A 16,672-nucleotide genomic window follows, 5' to 3' on the forward strand; every position below is an offset into this window, starting at 1 on the left:
TCATATCCGTGGCCGTCCTGTGAGAACCTCGTATCTCTAAAAAGTTTGATAAGCTCAGAAAAACAGGCTGTTTTCAGCTTTGTGACGATGCATTTTCAGCTGATCCCAGAGGCTTTTTAAAGAGTTTGTTTAGCTGAAGAAGGAGGAGAATTCTTCATCCTTCAGCTTATCACATTCACATGAACTCATCTGACATGACTGGTCAGGAAAAAGTGAAAAAAGTGTCGTCTGAAAAGTAACTAGTAACTAAAGCTGTCAGACAAGTGAAGCGTAGAAAAAGCAGAAGATTTGTCACTGAGATGCAGTGGAGTAGAAGTATGAAGTTACATAAAATGGAAATATTAGTATGAAGTAAAATACAAGTACAAAATTGTACTTCAGCACAGTACTTGACTAAATTTACTCCTTCGCTGGCTCCCTGTATATTATGTTCTGTATGTTACAGCTGAGTTGACAATGGTAATTTCAGTCATCAGCCCAGGAGCCGCGATGTAAAACTCAGCGGAAACGCTGGTGATTGAGAGTCACACACTCGTCCTTATCCAACATTTCCTGGAGAAAATGAGAATTGCTGTCACGCAGCATTGAAATAATTTCTCTAATTTTCCACACCACAGTTCAAAAACCTTCATATATAGAGACTTTGTGGTCAGGGGCCCTGCACTTTGACTAGTGTCAATGACAGGAACGAGCCCCACTGCATTCAAATTAAACCTATCATGGGCCAGGCTTATAAGGCGAGGCGTTCCAGCTGAGGATGAAATGAAATATCTCCTCTCCTGGTCCCGGTGCAGCTGAAAGGGCCACGGCTGGCTGCAGAGGAGCAGAACAATCTCCATTAACCAGTGGCTCTTTGCCCACACTGGGGCTATCAGTATCAATGAGAAGTCCTCTACCTCACTCTTGTTAGCGTGAATGACTCTGCGAATAACTGCTTAGAACAGAACTTGTGGCCACTCATGTGCCAGCACATCTATTCCCAGTGGAACATGCCGGTCCCTCAGGAAGAAAACATGTTGCATGCCGAGTTTTCTCCTGTGAGACAAGTAGGCAGACCTGCAGCCGGCTGAAGCATGCCAAATCTAGCAGAGGCTAAAGGGCAGCGCTGTGTATTTGGACATTTTGCCATGAAATGCAAACCTCAGAATTTTTAACAAGGGGGTAAAGTGTGTCAGAATCTGTCCTTCACTTCTATTGTGACTGATTTTTCAGGGCGCACCAAACAGACGCTGTCTCCTCCATCCAGCACACGGAGATGTGACGCCCCACCGGAAAATTCTGAGTGCCTCCAGAGCATCTGACACGACAACTTGCCAATAGCCGTTGTCAGCATCATCAATCAAGAACAGATTGAATCCATCGCATCTCCTCGGCCTGTGCTGGATGTAGCCAACTCCATGTCATACCCCAACAGCCTGTGTGATGGAGAGTCTTCAAGGTAAAACTGGAGCAGGCCTGGAGTGTCCATGCCTCAGATTTTACACTGACAGAATATTGCTGCAGATTTACTGTCTGCCATTTACTGAATGCTTGCTATATCTTAAATGAATAATCCACCAAAGATCTCTCTTTTGAGCATCACCATGATAGAATGGGCTTTGGGAGAGGCTTGAAAGGTGGCTCTGAAATGTTTGAAGCTTGCTCTTTCACAGAAACCAGCAGCTGCAGTCTGCATGGATTCACAGCACTTACAATGGATTCCAATGGCGACCCAGATTCCCAGCAAAGACGTGTGTTAAAATGTGTCAAAACACGCCAAAACTCCCATAATTTCCCCACAATATGACTAAACACTAGTTCTGTTTTGTATCAGCCATTTATAGAAGAGGGACCTTCCCTTGATGTAGGCGTCATGAGTGCGACTACACAGCACGTGGCTTTAATCTTAGATAACATATCTGGGTGTGACTGCAGTACGTCCCATGTGAACGCTGTTTCTCCATTACGCACATATTTATTAGGGCCATGCAGTGATGCTGCTTGTAATCATTTCTCAAATTGTGAAATGCCATCATTTTGGTTGCAGTTGGAACTTTCCTGTTCAGTAAGTAGGACACGTGTGTTCAGCAGTGAAGACAAATGACACGCTTCATATCTGCGTCAACATGAAGGGGAGTGGGGGGAAACGCACAGGAGTGGGCTCCCTGCAGAGGTGGAGGAAGTGTTCATCTCTGAAAAGTCAACTTTTCCTGAGCCCGGAAAAACAGCCTGTTTTCAGCTTTGTGACGATGCATTTTCCAGAAAACATGTAAAATGAAAATAAAAACAGAATGCAATCATTTTCATATGAGATGTGTTTACTGACTCTTCGATGCAACAGTAATCCAGTGCAGCAGTATCAGCAGCCCACCCGAGGCATACCCAAAGTAAACTGAACGCTGTTATTGAACCATTTGGAGTACATGCATGCTTTTGGTCTCTTGTGAAAGGTAAGTGCTCCTCGCATTGAGTAATAGAAGTTTGAACACCTTGAAGTAGAGGTTTTCTTTTCACTTGGATATTTCTTTTGCAAATAGATGCTTGCAGATGACTGTATACTGGGACTTAGCTGGAAAACACAATGGGACCACAGTATGAAGTAAAAACTGGTAACAATACTACAAAAAATGAATATTTTCCATATTTTCTTGAATGGTTTTTCTTGGCATCCTCCAAAAAAGACCATTTACTTTATATACATAAATATCTATATATTCATTAAATCTAAATTATGGCCATCTATATTCATATTTAAGGTGTCTACCTATATTTTAGCTATATACCTTCATATTGAGGTTATGTATCATGTTTATTACTTCAAACTTTGTGTAATACTCAATTAGCTCTGCATTCCTTGAATTGAGGGATTGAGCTGTAAATAATGAGGGGGCATGTGGACGTTTTCAGAATTTCATTGGCTGTTGAAAGCGTCAGTCATCTTTAAAGTCGGTTATGATTGGCTCCATCTTCATATGGGAGTGCAGAAGAGAGTCTCTGTAAAAGAGACTGTTATTGGCTTCTCCGGTTGCTAGGCTCATATGGCATCTCGTGATTGGTCAAGTGGGGTGTCATTTGAAATCTGAGACGCCGCAGAGTAACCGGAGATGTTTTGGCGCCAGTTTGTTTAGTTTCCGGAAGTAGTAGGGATGAAGAGAGGCACATCGCTGGCTGAAAAAACATCTTTCTGTGGATTATTATCGTGTTTTGGACTAAATATCTTTACTACAGTGGATCTTCTGGACCTTTGTCGATGTTACCAACCCTTTTTGTCGGTGTTATCGATCTGCGGATTACCGAGAGAGGTCACGGGTGAGTTGCTTCAATTTACAAAACGTTGCTTGTCCGCTGTTAGCTTATTAATCCTCCAGTTGTGATTGTATCTTAAAATGGTTTGAATCAGTTGATTAACCTGTTAGCTTTCTGACGTTGTATAATATGTGTATAAACATGAACGTAGTTTAAGTATCCAGCCATAAGTGATGCCGCAGCCCACGCGTGGGCTTGTGGAGCTGTAACATTGAGGTTTTAGCTTTAAAGTTAAATAGACTAGTGACCAAATGAGAAGGAGGGCTTGCGCGCGTTGTTGTCATTTTTACCGTGTCCTTGCGAGTGACGCTGCGACAGAGCCCCTACTAAAAATACACGGTATATACAGCTGGCAGTCCCCCTTACTTAAAGGATGTAAAACAGGTTGTGGTTCAGGTTGTGGTTCAGGTTGTGGCTCAGTTAAGTTTTTAGTCAGACAGTTCAACATGCGGAAGCCGTACGCAGTCATGTGGACAAAGATCAGACGTGTCAGCGCCAGTGAGTGTCTCCCAACTCAAATGCTGGCTGGCATCACAATTTAGAGGCTTCTGAGGACAACCCGGAGACACCGAAACAAATTCCTGAAAGGGAGCAGTTGGCTTTGAAGAAACGGTTCAGACATAAAGTCTCATCAAGCCGGCGCAGGCACAGAGAGGCTGACAGCTTAATGGGATTGTTAAGTTTAACTATGAGATGCAGAGTGTATTTTTGGCAAAGCAATGAAAGAGATGCTTAGCTAACAAACAATATGACACAACAATATGGCTAACAACCGTGTTTACCGTTCAGCCTGTCAGGGTGGGATCCGTCACGTGTCTGGTTTTGTCGGAGATGACATGTTTGCGCGTGCTGCACATACAATATGTAAAGAAGTTTAGTTATGGCTGTGCAGTCTGTCAGCAGCTCATTGGTTCAGATTCCTCTTTGAGCTGAGAGGAATTATCCCCCCCAACATTGTAAAATACCTTGCTGAAGGAGATTTTTTTTTTTTTTTTTTTTTTTGCTGGTGTCTGGTGAAAACCCCACAATCTCAGGTTTTCAGGACCTCTAACATGAGAAAAACAAGCTCGACTTTGGCTTGATGATGGTCTGACCATGATGATGATGCTTATGTGTTAAGTATATATAAAGTGGTTACTAGCTCCACCTCCGCATGCTAAAACAATAAAATACAGTATTAGAATTCAGTATTAATAATCTAATAATGTCAGTCATAAGAGACATTTTACAACAGGATGGATATTTTTGCTATCCATACTTCAAGTTCATGCTTGAAGGTAGTACTTCTGTACTTTACTAAAGTAAGACAAGGTAAAAATAGGTGTTGCAAGCTTTTACTTGGTACTTTTAGTGAAGTAAAGTATCTGAGTACTTCTTAGACCACTAGAAATGTTAAAGCAAGTGAATCCTGGTATCACTGCAGTACATGCTGTCACAGAATCTGGTCATTTTTAGACTTTAAGTCTAAAGTGGGAAAATGTTTTCTGCAGTGTTTTTTCTTTTTCACTGTGCATTTTCAAGATGCTGAAAGTCTGTGACTATAGTACTTATCCTTTCCAGAGATTAAAGATAAATGGTGAATGCACATTCAGGATTTCCACTGTGCCAAAAGTCTTCCGAAGAGAAGACGGATCAGCAAATGTATGAATGATGCACTGTCAAACTCTAAATGATCGGATGGATCTGTGCAAAGGGACATATGAAAATGCATTTTCAGTGACTTTTTTCTGTTTTTTAAGCTTTGTTGGGCATCCAAAAGATTCTCAGATTTATTTTTGGGTAAAATGGAGATTATTTGGGGATATTCAACTCTAAATCAGATCTGAAAGGCGGTTTCTGGGACTGCTGAGGACACAGAGCCTCCTGGTTTGATGAATAAATACAAACCGTGACGAACGAATAATCTCACTGAAGGAGAAGAGTACAAAGCCTGGATGTGACCACTGAAAACATATTCTGTTTAGCAGATAAAAACATGCAGTTTGTGAATGCAGCTATTATACGAGTCGTATCAGATGTACTGTTAGCAGGTCGACCTGGCTCGAATAGTGTGTTGGAGGAAATTTGGAGGTTAAATTTACTGTAGTTTGAGCTCAGCATTGTGATCAATTCCGTCATTTCCTGAGTTTCCCCTGGACAGTCAAAATGATTTCCTCAGTCTTGTAAACAGGATTGTTATGAGGACTTGTCACTTTTTTGCAGCTTAAACAGCTTCAGGTTGTCTTGCAGGTTTAGAAATAGTGACATTATTGTTTGCATGTAAATGTACCAATTTGCAAACTGAATGCAGTCTTGAATGACACCTTTTTTTTCCTAAACACATTTTATTGTACAAGGTGAGCTGTAAGTACATGTTGTTATTCCAAAATGAAACTCCTGGTGAGAATCATTACGCACAGAAAACATGGCAAGAGGGATTTAGTCTCTCCAAAAATGTAAATTCAAATTAAAATAGGATTCATATATTCAGCACCCAAAGGCATGAATATACAGGACCAGAAATCTGAATAAAAACCACACCTTCAGAGCTCTGTATTCATGCCTTGTGACTCAGCATTTCCCAGACCACAGCATCAGTTTTGCTTGAAGTTGCCCATCCTATTGATGCCATACACATCATTTATCCTCCTCATCCAGCCTGTTTACAGCCGTGTCTCTGGTCATGGAATTAACACTGTTGACAGTGAGGTTAGCAAACATCTGGCCATTCAGCATGTAAAGTTTGGTCTAATGTGTCCAAAATGACCTGCTTCTACACAGATTAGTCGCGAGCTGTGACCAGACCAGCTGCAAATGCATTAATGCAAAGTGAGCCAGAGACATAAATCTGTCCTCCCGTGTCCAGGCAATGTGACACGACACAGAAACAACCGTTAATGTGGTGAAACAGGCTCTATTTCACATATTGTTTTCCTGGGCATGAATCTACTGCAGCACAGCTCATCAGACAGTCAAAGCACATTAGTGTTGTTTAGCACAGAGACCAGGCTCGTCCATGTGGTGAATGAATGCTCATGAATATGCAATTTGTTTGAGCATGATAAAGCATTTTAACAATCCAGCTGCAGTCTTTTCAGATATTACTAACTTTGCACAGCTAAGCAGCATATTTTAATCTTAATGGTTGAATATTTCCACCAGTTCTATCATCAGCGCTGAACCTCTGGGTAGCCAGAGGCTTTTATCACAATAATTCCTCTCAATATCGTCAATATGTTAGATTAAGTATGAAAGTTAAAGTGAAGATTTTATGTGCTAAGGTGCAGCAGGTTGATCCAATGCAGTTTGACTGAACCGAGAGACGGCTGAGACGTGTTTCAAATGAAAATGTCAACAAAATCACTTTGATAGAATATTCAGAGGTTTGCAATTGTACAAGATAGCAAGAAGAAGCCAATGACTTACCTGTTTCTCCTCTGACAAACTCAGACGCTCAGCAGCGAGACTGCAGTCGCAGTCAGTTTGAAATACGTCAAATATGTCAAATAAATTCCATGTTATTTTTTCTGTGTTTTGTCAGATTGTTGCTGATATGAAATTTTGTTTGTGTGTGTGTGTGTGTGTGTGTGTGTGTGTGTGTGTAGCGCCTCTCCACTGCTGTACAAATCTTATCAGGATGAAATTTTTAGGGTCAGCGTCCTCGGTGTGAAGCGCCTGGTAGCTTCAGCATTTGAGAAGAAATGAAAAGAAGCATTTCTAAAGTTTCCAAACTCTGTTTCAGTATAAACCAGTTATTTAGGTAAAGAACAGATCAAACAGCAGCGATGTTTAAGTGGTGGACACTTGTTTACAGATCAGTCAAACCTTTAGACGTCATTGATTCTGGCCCGGTTGCAGTCCTCCATTGATTTTTGTTGGCTAGTAGAAGCTGTAAACACAAAGCTGACGTCTTATCACCGCGTAAAGTTGTGAAAGTTTTCTAAACATCCAGCAGACATGGAGCAACATGAGTTGAGCTTGTCCACCTGGTTTTGGTTTTTCATCTCCTGAGAAAAACGTGTGGTTGTTCAGCTGCTGAACGCTCCACCGATGCTCGCTTCATCTGTCATGCGTTTGGTGCTGAGCAGGTCGTGGACAGCAGGTCCATCTGAGCCGTTTTCAGAGAACAGCTTCAAGCTGTGGAGATGCGGTCGATGAGAGCGATATGGGTGAACCAGAACACTGAGCTGATGTGCTATGACCCTTTGCTCGTTTCTCAAGAATGTTGTTTGTCCCAACAGAGCGAGCTGACCACAGAACTTCATCCACGAAAAATGGCGACAGGCGCAGATCAGATCCACGCTGCTGCTGCTGCACTGCTTGTGGTAAGTCGAATAATTTCCGTATTTCTTCAGTTGTTGTGAAAAATGTGAAATACTACGAGCAAACGCTGAAAAAGACCTTGATAGCACAGATACATCAAATGTTACGACTGATTAGAGCAAAACTAAATACCAGGCGTCATTCAGGGACATTGATGGGGAATGAAAGACAACCGCCATGCTAAGAGAATCTGATGTTATTGATGTGGGTCTGCCATGGTCAATTAAATGTTACTACTAAATTCAACTAGCTGTCATTGGAGCTGCCATTTAGATTCTTCTGGGCCATTTCACCCAGTTAGGAACTTTCCTAAGCAAAAAAAAAAAAAAAAAAAAAAAAAAGATTAGTTGACCACAACTCAGGTCCCCATGAACCAGTGCTGAGCTGTGAGGCCACACTGGTGCAGTGGCCGACAGGAAGTCGCTCCGGCACAGTCAGGAAGTGTCTTCTGCACGTTCCCAAACGACTCGACTGCATAGAGGAAGCCAAGAAAACTCCTCCAGCGTACGTGCATAGTGAGCAACATTCATTGGAATGAATGGGGCGCTGTCTTGGAACATTGCTTCCAGTTCTCTTCATACGCCCATGCAAACATCCCCCCCACCCCCAGCAGAGTGAGGCACAGTCTGGAAACACTGAATTAAAATTCTGCTTTAGCTCTAGGCAAACATTTTATCATTCCAGGCAGATGGTAGACATCTGTGTGATCATGAAAATATCTTTGAAGATGCATCTCGCTGTTGGATAAAGTGTAAAAGGTACCTCGTGACTTCTTCCTTGAGTTTTGACTGAAACATGGAGTAACGTACAGAGAGCTGAGGTCACAAATGGGGGCTAAGGTCAATGCAGACATGGGCGTGGGCAGGCTTTGCTTTTCTGTGGTTATCTGAAAAAACATGATATCATAACGGTAGACGCGTGTGCCTTCCACCTGACAGACCTAAAGGAGGACTTGAAAAAGGAGATGTCGAATGTTTGGTCGAATATTTTGCATTAGGACACATTACTCATCCATTTGTGCCGGAGATGGTCTGACCTAGATTAAAGGTGTTTACTGGAGTAAGTGGACTTAAGTAAGGCTTTCAGCTAGCTAGGCTTTGTAATGGTGCTCTTCTCCCTTCCCTTACACTCCTAAAGTACACTTCACAGCCTTTATTACCTTATTAGCTCGATGTCTGATCCTGTGCAGATGGAGGCCTCGTGCAGCCCGGTCCCTGTGTTTTTCGGTTAATGAAGGTCTTTTGGTTTACAATGAGATATGTTTGAAGGGATATTCAGAGAAATTTTGAAAATGCTGTTCACTTGCTGTTTGTGAAGTGCAGTGCGGAGCCATTGTGTGCGTCTGTATCTTCACAGCTGTCCCTGTGGAGAAAATCAAGAACTTTTCATTTTGGTCTCCAGAGTGACCAAACATTGGATTCACAAGTTGATAAGTGGCCTTTAATAAAGTTTTGCAGTTATTGCTACTCTCAGCAATAAGATTACAAACATATTTTCTCTAGCAGCCTGAAGTGCAACATTAAATTGTCAGTAATTCATTCATGCACAAATGAAAAACAAGTTTAGTGACTCCTTCATTTATGTTGTGCCTTACAACGATCTTCTTTAATAGCACAAATCTGCTCATTGAACCACAGGCAGCTGTTGACGTTATGTTTTTAGCTGGATTAAAGAGGCGTAATATCATCTAGCGCTGCCAAGAAAAATGTGTTCAGTAGTAAATTATGGTCAATTAAAATTCTGAATTACTCGGGACTGAGGAGTTTATTGCATGACCAGGTAGTAACGCTGCTCATCACATGCTGAAAGTCTGACTCAAGAGGAAAACTGAGGGCAGTTTTCTGTGTCTGTGCCTCTGGAACAATATGTGCAGCAGGCATTGATTTCAGCCCTTTAAAGACATGCGCTGTGGAGGTGTGAGCTGCTTATTCTATCTCGAAATAAAGAGCAGATCACTCCACGCATGACTTATGACGTGCACACATCGGCTGCTACACCTGCTCTGCCCGTGAAGCACACAAATTTCACACTGTGTCACAAGTTTGTCAGTTGCTGCTACGCAATTCTAGAGCAGACTGCATGCTGTGCTCGCGCTGCACGCTTTAAAACACCCGCGTGTCCTGTGTAAAGTCTCCAGCAGCTTTGCCTTTTAACCCAGCAGAAACACAAATCTCCGTCCTTTCATGAGGCCTCCTATAGAGGAACTGTGATATGGCCGTGGTCCTCAAACTGTGCCACAAGCCCGTCGTTGTGTGGGTGTGCGTGCTGAGATTCAGGTCAGCAAGCTTTCCCCAAACGTGAAAATGTCCTTACATCTGCTTACAACTACATTATAGTGTATTATAACCCATATGGCAAATGTTCGTAGGTAAATTTATACTTAAATTTGACATCAGTAAAGCTTAGAATCGTTAGGGAGGATTTGGAAGTATGTCTCGAACAGCGTGAAAGGTTTATGATGCACAGACAGCAACAGGGACAGGAAGTGGAGGATTACAGGCACAAATGAAGAGGGTTTTACCAAATGGACACAGCATTACCCACAGACAAGCCCCACCTTCAAGACAGATGGTGAGAGTCATGAACTACACAAGATTGGGATGCATTGTTATGAAACATCGCACAGACTGCCATGATGCCGAGAGGATGATCCCGACTTTTCCTCGAGCACCACACCTAGGTTTTCATTTTGATCTATGACTCTGAGTTTCTTAAGAGATGCATGCATGTCTGCAGTGGAATTAAATGTTTTCATAAGAACGTCTAAGTCGTAGAATTGTCATATTAAACCTCACATCAGTGTAGTGCAAAGAAGAAAAAATGCTTGTTCAGAAAAGTCTGAGACTCCTTTTGAGAGTGATGCATGGTTTGCCTGTTGTAGTTCTGATCCTACACATGTTCATACGGAAAATGGCCAAACTTTTTCGATGCAACAAGCTTTGCATGCTGAAATTAACATACTGAGTTTCCTCTGAGTTGGAGTCACAGCATCTGGAGCTTAGGTGGAGCTGCCAGCTGTAGCACAGCACACGGTGGCAGAAATCATACTGCTCCAACTGCATGTGATAGCGAGAGGCACAGAGGTCCGGATCGAGTCTTGGTGCATATCAGAACGAGTTAAAAGCCATGAATTGGATAAAATTAGGAGCCAGCTGAACTGAGATGACGCCTTCACCCTGAGTGTGAGGGTTACATCTCAGACTCTGAGTGAAGTCTGGTTTGCTGCAGACGGGGAGAACCCATTCAAAGACCCTTTGCCACGTCTGTCACTGTGGGCTTGTCTGCCGTTGCCTCATTGAAAACGGCGCTCAGATCTTAAGCTCGACATTAAACATGACTGAGAGTGGCAGTATGAAGCCCGCGAGCCTGTTTCGAAAAGCTGGCTCAGTGATGACGGACTGGACTGATGTTCTTACAGAGCGATTGCACTTTCATCTGACTTGCAAAGTGACTGCCGTGTTCTTTTTTTGCTGTGGTTGTTGTTGTTCGTGTCTCAAGTGATTGCATTTCATCTTTGTATGTATATTTACGTTGCCTTTTAGCATCACGTTCTTCAAAACAGCGACATTAAGACAAGAGAAAACAGTTTAAGTGGGCAAAGTTCAGACAGAAGCTGATGTGAAGCACAAAGGAAACATGCAGTTTGTCATAAGAAAATTGAAATAACCGTTCATGTTTAACGACAGGATTTCATGACAGAATAACTGTAACGTGGCATGAATTAATTAGGCAGCTCTTGATTTGGCCATTCTTCTCTGCACAATTCTATCACCTTTAAATCAGATGCTTTTGCCATTTCTTCTTAATCTGCTGCAGCTTTTATGGGGAAGTGGGTAAAAGAAAAAGAATGCAATCAGGAAAAAGCTGCACCTTCATTTGAAACCGCTGCTCCTCAGAGTCTGAGAGCATGTTAGCTGTGACCAGCATTTTAAGCGGCATGTGTGCCACCTTCTAGTTAAATTGGATGAGCCTGAGATGGAAACTTGATATCCAATGCCTCGCTGCGGAGTAGAACCACCAGCAGCTTGTGATCTGCCTCCAGTATGAATGGCAGACCGACCAGATAAGAGCCCTGTCCGCCGGCTGAAAGGGTCTGTCTTTCAACTCGTGCACATCTTTGTTCGTTTTTCTCTTGTTGTTCTCAGCCAAGACCAAGCTTCTTAATGTACACAACAGGTTTGCATTGGCTATCTTCCTGTAGGTGCATAAGAACAGCTCTGTGCCAGAATCAATCTGCTGAATCCTTCGTTTCAGCACTCGCCCAATGCCGATCTCTTGAGGGCTCCAGTTCTGCTTTAATTGTCTGGAAAGATTCCTGCTGTGCACTTACACATGTCTACTTGTTCCTCTTTGCCAGCGGGTCTCTCGAGAGGTTAGAGATGTCTGTGAAACATGTAAGGACGAACTTGCATACATATGAGGCAAGTCACAGGGAGCGGCGCACATCCTTAAATAACTGCTCTTAAACGAATGAATGGATATCCCGTGGAGATTGGACCACCGGTGGCGCTGTAAAGCAGCGTTTTGATGGGCACGTCACTGCACTTTCACAGGGGGCGCTGTGATACACAATGCTGCTTACTGCACTGACTAGATTTTTAACCAGTTTGTGGCAGTTGAAGGTAAAAATATGCCAGTAAAAGAGCATAAGAAGAGCCCAATTTTTGGCCATTTTGGGGAAGAGCAATAACACAATATGTTATCACTGTGTTAAACTGATACAGCAAACAGTTACATATCTGTGGCCTCCTGATGAATGTAAGTTCAATATTACCTCTTCTTTTGCTCTCCACTAACTCCTGAGGGAAATATCTGCCTCCTTACCAGCCAGTGCTCCACTGTGTTCGCCAGCTATCCTTTGTTAATATAGAAATATTAAGAATAGAAACTTTTAGATAAACACTGTTTCATCGCCTCACTCTACTTCCACTGCACCGTTCACTAAACCATCATTTTCAATGGAGGATGCAGATTGTGCAAGTGAAAGTGGATTCATATTTTTCCAGGTTTTGTGCTCCAACTTAAAGTAATTTTGACTAAACACACTGATATGTATGAGGCGTGTCCACGGGTCATTGATAGGAGGCATCACATGTGACAGCAAACGATGGAGAATTAATTTTTGTGTGACTTACAGTTCAATAACTCCACAGTTTGATCACATTTACTTAATTTTCTTAATTGGCAAAGATGGCAGAAAATACCTGAGAGGAAGAGGATTCAGGCGCGAAACTTAAAATGTTTTCATTAACATGTTCTGACTCAAACGAAGCTTCAATAGGAACATGCTGGATGATGAAGGTGCTTTGTGTGATGTTTGCAGATTACAGATGTCATGAGCAAATATAACTAAACGATTTACTGAGGAGTGTTTTAATGTAATGCATCGGAGCTCACAGTCGTCATATGTTTTCATCTCTCGTCTGAAATCCTTGGACGTTCTCCCAGATTAAAGTTAGAGGGCTCTGGAGTTTTGGCTGGCGGTGATTTGCCTCTCACCCGTTTCACACTGACAGGCTGAATGTGTGTTGACAAAAGTAAAAAACATTTACAGCAAAGTAAAGAAATCCACAAAAAGAACAAAAGAAAATCTGCGGCGCCTCTCTCTTCGCTGACATCGCGTCTAATGAGGATGACTAATGAATCGACCTGGTGACGAGATCATTTTAACATTGGGTGAGCGGTCGCACAGTCAGACCGGTGTAATTAAGACGATCTTATCAGTTTTGAGAAAGGATGCAGACTCTGGTGGTCGTGATTCTGCACATTTCTACATCAGCTCTAAAATGTTTCAATAGATAGATGCACCATAACTTGCATAATGGTTAAAAAATGGCAGTCACTTGGTATATATGAGATGAACGCCACCAGAGTTCTCCGACTGAAGAGTGATAAATTCACAAGTATTTAGTTCTCACATCATTAGGTTTTTGATTATACAGTAAAGTGTGGTTGAAGGCAATTATGCTGCTGGAGCATCTGCAGCATTTAAAACTGAACACTGCTTTTATGTGCCTTAAAGCATGTAGTCATTGTCTAGACTGCACATAAATTAAGTGGTGCATTTTACACAGAAAACCCAACATTTCACTCCAGCGACTGCAGCACACAGCTGTCTCAGATGATGACGATGATGATGATGGTTTTAGCTGGTGAAACAGAGCCGTGTGCTTGTTAAGACAAAGACTTTGTTTTTTTCCAATAACACTGAATTACGAAAACATTTCATTAACAAATTGCATTCGAGTCCTGATCGTGTCTACATAACACGAAATATTCATGACTAAATCAGCAGCAATCAGAGTTAAAGTTTGGGAGCCCAAACATGGTCGACATGCCTGTGAAATCTGAATGCAAGCTTGCAGCTGCAGTCTGACCGCTGCAGCTAGGGGGCGATGCAGCGTGAACCATGGAAGCGCTCTGATTAGCTCTAAACTGCCCCCTTCAGGACTTGAGTCATGTAGCTTTTCTCTGATGCATTCGTTGGCAGAGTTTGTGTGTTTTAGACTTTGTTTTGTGTTTCATGTTAACGTATTTGTTTTAGCTTTCTGCAGCACTTGTTTTTCATTTGCAACACTTTTCCATTGTTGTATTTGTTGTGAAGCTGCGTGTTGCACGTTTCTCCTAATGGAGACGTTTCGGGCTGCAGCAGCATGGCTGATAAACACGTTAGCTGTTGTTTCAGAACCTTGGACAGTGCTCTGTGTTGTGTGTGTTTTGAGGCAGAGGCCTTCTGTTGTTGTTGTTGTTTGGCCTTTCTGAGGCTACTGCATGGTTAAATCAATGAATTTTATTTTATGTGAAAAATTGGTCCCACACAAGTTTTAACAGCCCCCTCAGCACTTTTACAGGCACAGCACTAAAGAGACATAATGTCAAATATTTAAGTTCAACATTTTAGTAAAAACAAAGAACTACTTTGCAGTGACCCAAAAGATTCACGTGGAGGAAAAAGATGAGGACATATTGAGATTGTATTCAAGATTCAGAACATCACACAGAGACCATGTTATGTTTTTGACAAAAGAAAGACAAAGACGTGTGAAACAGCTGCAGCAGCATAGAAGACGCTGACGAAATGACAGCTAACACACAAGTGTCAGCATCAAACGACAGCGTTCTGTAATACCAAGTCACATTCAACAAGCTGTGATCCACCAGGCAGCGTGAAAAAGGACAAATCTGATGGACCAACCTGCGAGCTGAAGCATTTCTCACATGGAAATGTGTTTGCAAGCACACTGGACAAAATGAATGTACTAAATTTGAGAAGTGGCAGCGGAAAGGTGCAACAGCAGGGGACGATCGATTTGAGTGAAACGAATAGCCTTCATTGTTTTAGTGTAAACTTGTCAGTTTTCATGTGTAATTGCAGTTGGTATTGAACTCCTAGAGGAGGCTCGGCCTAACTTATCACCGACGAGTTTGAGGAAATAAGTTCTCTGTTTGACAGTAAGCCTTGTTTTTTTTTAATGTCAGAGGATAAAAAGACAGATTATAAAGTCAAATGCATTAACAAACCATTAGCAGTCATGTCACACCTGCAGCGAAGCCTGCGGCAGCTTCTCCCGGCCACTGCCTGGTGCAGCGGGGAGCCACAGTCTGCCGTCTCACCTGGCTGCCCGCTGCTCCGCTGCGGCTCAGGTGTTCTAACTGGAAAATTGCAAGTGACTTGATTTGCATAAATGGTCTTTAGAAATTAGCTGCGCAAGCGTAGAAAGCTGCCCTCATTAAGTTTTTGGGCACATTGGGACTGCCTGTTAGCCTCTGCCTGCAAGAGGTTCTCAAAAACAGACGATGAGCTCTGCATTCGTCTGCAGGCTGCAAAGAAGAATTCAGCATTTAAAACCACCTGACACGGGATTGGACTTTGATGGATAGTGAACTAGCCTACCACAAAAAGTGGTGAATGAAGGATGAAAATGATCATGACCAGCTCTTTGTGCACATTAAAAAGACCTTAGCAGGAAAGCAATTAATAATATCAACAGGGCTGCACTCCATTTAGCTTTAGTTTCAGGTCCCTGTCATGGCTTACTGGTACATTTAAAGATATAATATGTAATATTTCCACATTAAAATGTCTAAAAATGACGAGAGCGATGTTATATATATACGTTTCATTTGTTCGCCTGTCAATGGCGTCGGATCTCCTTTCCCCTTCAGTTGCTGTAACTTCCTGGGAAACACAGCAAACACCAGGTGATTGGTCAGAGAGTGAGGAAGGAAGTCAGCGAACATGAATAAGTCTTTAATACATCACCTCGTCCGTGAACGTCGCATCAGATTGTTGATGTTTTCATCAGCAATGGCGGCTGTTTAACAGCGAAGACAACAACTCCCATGATCCCACGCTGCTTCCTGACATCATCAAACTACGTCTTTTGTTATTGTTTTGATTGAGAGTCACTTCCTCTTCTGTCCTATTCCAGAACACACCAGCAATCAGATAACTGACAGATTCATAGATAAGAGGAACGAGGAAGCAGCCAATGAGAGTATTTTTTTTTTTTTTTACATTTTTTGGCCCTGTTATGCGGCTATGGCAGAGAGATGACAGTAAACGAAAAGAGAGTGATGGGGAAAAAAAGCCCTGGGTTGCTTTTTGTAAAAGTTTCCACATCACACGGAACTTTTCCTCTTTCTTCCTGCGTGCTGCTGCAGATTGGTCCATTGTGATTGCAGACACTGCGCACACAGAGCAGGGGGACGACGCTGAGACCTTTACAGGCCGGACGCCTCTCCAACACTTCCAGCGTCTTAGCTGTTGCAATTCTTCTCAGCTCATTTATCAAATCGTCCTCATAAAAAGAGATAAAAAAAAATAATGTGCACAGCCACAATAATAACCTACAGTATGTTTTAAATTTTCATCCAAAGCCATCGCTGATGCAGCCTGAGACAGCTGAACTCTCCTCTTTCTTCATATTATTTTGTCTGCATTTCATTTATGAATAAAGTCATTATAGAACATTTACATAATGGCCACCAATACATAAGCCAGTAACATTATGTATTCCATTATCCCTGTAGAGGACTTTATGGCAGATAATTAACTTATTAGCCTTCTTATTTAACCTCATAA

This window comes from Chaetodon auriga, chromosome 15 (assembly GCF_051107435.1).
Source record: "Chaetodon auriga isolate fChaAug3 chromosome 15, fChaAug3.hap1, whole genome shotgun sequence".
Taxonomy (NCBI): domain Eukaryota; kingdom Metazoa; phylum Chordata; class Actinopteri; order Chaetodontiformes; family Chaetodontidae; genus Chaetodon; species Chaetodon auriga.